Genomic DNA, 8175 nt, shown 5'->3' with positions numbered 1-8175 from the left:
TTAGATATCCTCAGTGTGAGAGCAGTTAGATATCCCATGTTGAGAACAGTTTAATAAGCTGGTGGAGTATTATCTAACTCCTGTTTTAGCAAAGATGTTAACTCAAGGCCATCGGCTGTCCATTATTCTCAGGTGCTGTACCTGCTGCAAGTCTCGAAATCGTCAAATTTGTCAGCCAATGAACTGATTAACTTTTATTGCACCTCTATTATCTGTTTGGCACATTGGAGGTCATCTTCTACATTTGAAATTCTTTGTTCTACTTAATTTAACTGTTGTGCTTGCTGGTTTAAATGGGCCACAGTCGAATCTATAGATTCTTTGTCTGCCAATTTTACATCAAGCAGTAGTAGTCCCAGGACTGTGGCAATCTCAAATATGGTCAACACTATGTATTCACTACCTTAATCTGTAATTGTAAAAACCAATACTTAATCTAATAAATGTTGATTTTGACTGACTCATCTGATTTAAAAAAAGAATACATTTTCATAAGATTTAATAAAATGTATATACCAAAAATATGCTACTCTCACTATAACATGCACTCAAACTGAAAGGAGACCTTAGTATATCTGTCCTTGAAATCACTGTTTTCAATAAGCATTAAGTGAGTAATGTCAAATAAATATTTCAGCAGAGGATCCAGTTATATCGTATCCCTGTCACGAATCACCCTACGAGTGGAGTTATCAGAACGTGTTGTTGACGAAAGCTTCACCTATAGCAACCCCCTTTCCCATAGAACCAGATATGTTCGCCGGAACTCAGTTGTCCACAGGACTTATTCTCGAGTAGTGATAACTCAACTCCGGTAGGTAGGCACCAAAGAGGATTTGACAGTGGGATGCTGAGCTGAGATACTCCTGGACCAGATAAAGCAGGAACACTGTGTTAGCAACAGGATGTGCAAAGGATTTCAATGTACCAGACTGATATAACTGTCCAATATTTACTATACCATATTTTTCCCAAACATTATACTCTCTCAATTTATTAAGTTCCGGGAAGGAGAGATTATGCCATAAAGGAGTAAAAGGATCGTAACCTTGATTTCCCACTATATTTTGAGAAATACGTCAGATTTCTACAGCCTGCTTAACTATTGGGGCCACCCTATTCGAATATTTCCCCCTAAGTAATATCCCCATAGGTAACAAGAGTGCACCACCCGAAGCATATGCCTCAGCCTGCTCTCCCAGAAAGCCCAACAAATCCAGAGGAATCTGATCTCCCGCCCAATTAACCAAATGGGCAAGTTGTGCTGCATAATAATATATTCTCAAATTCGGAAGCGCTAATCCACCATCAGCCTTAGATCTGCACAAAATAGACAATCGGATACGTGCTCTACCTTCACCCCAAACAAACGAGGAAATAAGCCTGTCTATTTTATTAAACAGTGCTCGGGGGAGGTATATAGGGGAGTGCTAAAGAATGTATAGGAACTTAGGCTGTATTACCATCTTAAAAAGGTTAATCCTTCCCGTTACCATAAGGGGAAGTCTTTTCCAAATATGGGATTTTAATTTAAAATATGCTATAACCGGATCAATATTAAGAGAAACAAATTCACTAGCCATATTGGATATCCAGACACCAAGATACTTAAACCTTTTGGTCCATTTAAGAGAGTGTCTAAACCTGTCCTCAGAGGGAATTACACCATGAAGGGGATATATTTTGGATTTATCCCAGTGAATCAATAGACCTGAAAATTTTCCAAATTTATTAACCACCTCCAAAAGGCAGTTCAATGAGGAATCCGAGTCTGAAAAAAACAGCAACATGTCATCAGCATAAAGAGCTATATTATCACATACCTCTCTCACTGGGAGCCCAACAATTAGCGGATGATCCCTAATTAAACAGGCAAGGGGCTCTATGGCCAACACAAATAATACTGGAGACAGGGGACAGCCTTGCCTGGTTCCTCGCCCCAAACTAAAGGAGGGAGATGTGTAGCCATTTACAGAAACTCTTGCCGTTGGTTCAGAATAAAATAGCCGTATCCATTTAATAAACTCCGCCCCAACCCGAATCTATGCAGTACCTCCCACAGATACACCCACTTGACTGAGTCGAAGGCCGTGGCAGCATCCAAGGACACCACCACTGCCCCCTCCTCTGCCACATGGGGCAACTGTATGTGAGTATAGAGACGTCTTAGACTTTAAACGGTAGATTTACCGGGCATAAAACCCGTTTGATCAGGGTGAATTATTTCGGAAATAACTAAATTAAGCCTAGAGGCAAGAATCTTAGTATCACGGTTGGCTTACAGGAAATTGATCCCTAGGCTCTGCTGAACATGGCTAGGCCCACCCATGGGCGCGGAGTCTAACAGGCAGGTGGTTTTCACCAGGAACCCCCGCAAGGAGGTATGGTCTTAGCTGCACCAAACCTGCAGGTCGCGGTCCCCTAAGTGAGTGTACAGCAGAACCATGTGGGGGAGCCAGGTGAAGTGGATGGAGACTATGGAGTCCACAGACAAGTGGTATAGATACAGGCACAACAATAATATAGGCTGATGGTCAGCAGCCAATGAGTCTCTAGGAGAATAGGTGCTCTGTGGTATAACAACGAGAGGACAGAGGCTGTCACTATGAAGTACTCTGGAGATGGTAATGGAACTACTGGAGCAGCAATAGTTCAACACAGCCAGAGGATGAAGGCTGACTGGAGTGGTGGAGGTAACTCGTAGTAACAGCTGATGAGTCACAGATATAATAGCAGCTCTAAACGGTAGTGATGAGAGAACTGGAGCTGTCACGATGATGTACACTGGAGATGGTAATAGAGGTACTGGAGCAGCGATAGTTCAACACGGCCAGAGACTGAGCAAGCTGGAGTAGCGGAGGTAACTCGTGATAGCAGCTGAGGAGTCACAGGTGTAATAGCGGCTCTGAGTGGTAACGATGAGAGAACTGAAGCTGTCATGATGAAGTACAATGGAGATGGTAATAGAGGTACTGGAGCAGCGATAGTTCAACACGGCCAGAGACTGAGAGCAAGCTGGAGTACAGGCAAACCACAAGGAGAACTGGAACTAGAACCACAGCCTGCAGGAAGTGAGCTTGAAGAACAGGCATCAGACAGGTGAATCCAGGAGGTTTAAATAGTGCTCCAGAAGTGCTTACCGAATGAAAAAGAGGGAGGAGGTCCTGAAGTGCAATAGGCTTGCACCTGCACAGATTTGAATGTAGCTGAATGAATGAACTGAAGAGTGTCTGATGCTGGGACATGGCAGTTTCCAGATGAATGAAATGCAGGTAACGAGTCAGGTACTATCTGCGGGACCGGAGCATTACACTTAGCCAGTATCTTAACATCAGTACAGAGTAAAGAAATGGGTCTATAAGACTCGGGATATAAGGGATCCTTTCCAGGTTTCGGCAAGACCATTATTAGCGCCTCTAACATAGATGGAGGTAATGAGCCCAGTTCAAATAGACCATTGTACAGATCCAGCAACTGGGGAACAAAAAATTCTTTACATTTTTTATACAACTCTAAAGGGAGGCCATCAATTCCCTGCGCCTTATGACCAGGGAACGAGGATATAGGAACATCTATTTCCTCCACCGTAATAGGTACATTCAAAAGAGATGCTGAATCCTGAGAAAGACTGGGGAGTTTAATGGAGTCCAGGTAACCCGACAGCTGAGTATGAGAATATTTGGCCCTCGAGGTATAAGCTTTTTTATAATATTGATAAAAAGTATCAACAATTTCACCACCTCTAAAAAGTTTTTCATTTTGACTATTATAAATTGCTGAAATTACTCTACTAGACTGTTGATCCCTTGCAAGGCAGGCCAAGTAGCTTCCACCCATATCCGCCTCTGAGTATTGCCTATGATGAGAAAATAAAAGCCAACGTTTAGATTTGTCTAGAAGATAATCTCTCCATTCTACCTGAGCCCTCAACCAGTGTAGACGATCATCAGGAGTATGAGAACTTATATATAAACATTCCAGATCTCTACAGCGCTGTTCCAAATCAGACTCTTTTTTTCCATCTTGAATTCTTGATTTCAGCAATATTTTTAATTAGGGTTCCCCTCAAGAAGGCCTTGAATGCATCCCCTTGAATATTTATATACGTTGACCCCTTATTGTCAGTAAAAAACCCTTCCCATGGAACTGTAAGGCTTACTCCTGTACCCATCGTATTCAGCCAGCATGGGTTTAGCTTCCAAAATCTCACTCCTCTATTACTTGACAAGTCTATACCAACAAGGACCGGGGAATGATCTGAGATACCTCTGGACAAATATTCAATCGAAATTACATAAGGGGAAAGCGACAGGGAGGGTAAGATCAAATCTAACCTGGAAAGGGTGTTATAACTATGTATGAAAATTGCTGTTTACTGGGATTTTTACATCTCCATACATCTACCAGACCCATCTCTTCAACTACACGAGAGAAAGGGGTGGGACCACCTTGTAAAGGTACACCTGACTCCCGCCACCTATCTAAACCTGCGTGTAGAACATTATTAAAATCACCCAGACATACCACTGGGGTAGCCAGAGATAGCGCCATGAACGAGGAGGCTTTACACAAAACATCATTATTATATGGTGGTGGAATATATATTGCCAGAATAATAAGTGGGTAAAAGTTAACAACTGCCCTTAAGAACACATATCTACCATAAGGATCAATTTCCACATGTTCTAAAGTAAAGATCAAGGATTTCCTAATCAGGATAGAAACTCCTCTAGAGTTAGCAGTGTGCGTTGAGTGATATGCCCACCCTAACCACTGATGCTTTAAGGCTAAAACTTTACTGCCGTAGAGATGTGTCTCGGCCAAACATACTATATCTACATTGTATTTTCGAAGCTGGTTCAACACCAGGGAGCGTTTGATCTTTCCATTCAATCCCCTAACATTCCATGTTGGTAACCGGAGCCCCTCCCCACCAGAACTACTTACGGCCATGTACGGTCATACCCCACTGGAAAACATTGAATATACATCAAAAGGATGGAGCACTTAGTTGGAAGGAAGACAATGGAGACCCGTTCCGCACCAACCAAGGCAAGAACCATTTCCTGAGTTATAGATAAATGTAAAGACATTGTGGTAAAAACAATACAAAAAATAGACATACTACAAAAATACATTTGTAACAATTTAACTCCCCAACCCCCACCCCGTATACCCCCTTTCCTGAAACTAAGGTACACTTTTACCCTAAACAAGCTCACTAAACTATAACAAACTTGGGAGCTACACAAACTTAGCTATAAATAGCACGAAACCTCCTTTAGAAAAAGTAATAACTGGTCCTCGACTGCCAGACCTGTAAGGCAAAAATCATGGACTTCAGCATATACAATTAAGGCACATTTCTTTCTCTCTCCCGTTGAAGTCCGTCCAGCCATGTCATCGCCTCCCATGGTGAAACGAAGAAATGAAATCTGCCCTGTGCCTCCACCCTTAGCCTGGCTGGGAACATGATAGAGTACGGCAGTCCAAGATCTCTCAGCTTCTGTTTAACTGTGGAAAATTGAGCTCTGGATTTCTGGACGTCCAGTGCGAAGTCCGGAAACACTGATATTAATGCTATTCTATTTCAAAGAGCCTTTTTGACGAATCAATCTAAGGACTGCATCTCTATCTCTGAAATGAAGGAGCTTTGCAATAAATGTCCTAGATGGTGCCCCAGGTGGAGGAGTTTGAAATGGTATACGATGCGCTCTCTCCACTTCAAACTGGGGCGAAAAGGAATCTTTACCAAACTGCTCGATCAGCCACTTCTCTAGGAATTGCTCTGGGGCCGATTCCTCTGCCCGCTCCAGCAGACCCTCAAAACGGAGATTGCTTCGCCTCAAGCGGCCCTCCATATCCACCAGTTTGGTTTTACATTGAGAGACCCGGGCAGCTAGGTTCTGCAGCTCTCCCTTCACTGGTGCAGATGCATCCCCCAGAGTAGAAATACAATTTTCAGTTTCACCCACCCTTTTAACGTATTTTCTGCAATTCGTGTCTCAGCAAAGAAATATCAGCTTGGACTTCGCCAATCTTATCTGTGACTCTTTTTTCCAAAGCTGTAATGGCAGATAGCACTTGTTGGATAGAAGATGAGTCAGCTCGATCCTGCTGGGTGGTATCAGAAGGGGGTGGAGCATTAGTCGGGGGGGTTTGCACGACCCCTGACGAAGAGGAAGATGATTGACGGGCAAAACGCTCAACCCTCGTAGGTGTTTGCCCATGTTTTCCCATATTTCAGCTTGGCAGTACAGCGTATTATGAAAGAGTATCACCTTGCAAGATCCGGATAGGATATTCCTGAACTTATTAAAATCCTGTTCCACAAAGTATTCTGCAGAATGCCAAGCCAGTATTATACAGAAATGCTCTTTGCAGAGGTTCTTTATGATGGGCACCTTATATTATCGTGCTTTTCTTTTACTTCAAAGTGTCAATGATGCTAGATTTTGATAAGCAGTTATATTTCTGCAAACTTGGCAAAGCTGTAGAGCAAATCAAATCAAATAAGCATTTAGCAGCATCCAGAGCATATGCAGCCGAGTAACAAAATGGCGTTCACTGCACCACAGGAGCCCGTGAAACCTGGCGCCAGCAGAGCTAGGTCTTCAGGGTATATATAATTCCCGGATTTAGCCCAGAAAGAGTGACTAGAAATAGGCTCCTTTTACCTCTGTACCAGGGATAGCGTTAGGGCAAAATCGATCCCTGCCTCCAGGAGACTGCAGCGCCCACCTCACACTGACCCTCCGCTATTTCCGGCCTGGATTCCAAATTTAGGCCCCGGCTTCTGCAGAGGAGTAGACCCCGATATACAGGCTGATAGAGAGGTCACGCTGCTGCTGTCTTTAAATGTCTTTAAATGCTGTGATTCTTCTCAAATAGGGGCACCATCAGCTAGCAGCCTTCCACATTTAGTATGGAGATCTTAGGCAGCAGGAACCAGCAATAATCAGGATAGCAATATCGGATTATGGAGGAGAGCAAGAACAACACGTCCTACTCCATACTAATCCAAGCCACGCCCCTCCAGTCAGAAATTGTCTTTTGCTACAATAATTATTTATCAGAAATACTTGCCAAGTTTTTCTTTACAATTAATCCTCCTTTCTCCAAATGAAACAAATACTCAGTCCTACGCTTACTGTCATGCAAGACTTAATTATGATGCTTTTATAAAGCTGAATACATTCCATATTACTGTTTTATTACTTATGTTTCAATATCCAGTTATAAACTGTGAGCACAGCAAAAAAAGACAAAAATCTTGAATGTGTAATCCATTTAGTGCTTAGTCATGGCTCATTGTAGAAATTGTAAAAAAAAACTGTTAATTATCAACTATGATTGCTTAGCAACTCAAGGTCACTCATTTGTCCTTTTTTCAATCAATTAATGCATAAGACCTGATTCAAATTGGAATGCAACTTGTATACAAGTTGTGGATTAAAAGAGAGCACAGAAATTGAGGCTAGTTGCGACCGTCCAAAATGTGCTTCGATTTGAATATGGGTGTAAGTATGCTCTGCCTAAATGTTACTTGCAATATGTTAACAGACTCCGGGGTATATTTACTAAACTGCGGGTTTGAAAAAGTGGAGATGTTGCCTATAGGAACCAATGAGATTGTAGCTGTCATTTTGTAGAGTGCACTAAATAAATGAAAACTAGAATCTGATTGGTTGCAATAGGCAACATCTCCACTTCTCCAAACCCGCCGTTTAGTAAATCTATCTCTCCCTCTTTATGTAAACAGAGTGCAGTACACGCACAAGCGTACATGCAATATAAGGTCACATCAGAATGCATACAAAAAAATTATATTATTATATGAATATCTGTAAACAGTATAAACATTAATAAAATATGGTTGTTTTTTTTTTAAAAAAAAAAATTTTTTTACATTAAATACATAAATCAAGATGTTCTTAATGCGTTATCTGTTACAGAGGACTTATGGCAGGGATGCTGATGATAACACTGTGTCCACTGGTGCGTGGTGCAGTGTGAAATACAGGAGCTCAGCAACATGTGCCTTACCCATGAGGCCGATTTATTACACAGAGGAAGAAGATGGAGCTTCATACATGCTCAGAAGATAGCAGTAGTCAGACAGTAATAAACGTTATAGGAATCAGACCTACACACAGATAACAGAGCACATTGATT

The sequence above is a fragment of the Mixophyes fleayi genome, chromosome 3 (genome assembly GCF_038048845.1).
Source record: "Mixophyes fleayi isolate aMixFle1 chromosome 3, aMixFle1.hap1, whole genome shotgun sequence".
Taxonomy (NCBI): Eukaryota; Metazoa; Chordata; class Amphibia; order Anura; family Limnodynastidae; genus Mixophyes; species Mixophyes fleayi.
This window is presented reverse-complemented; position numbering follows the sequence as displayed.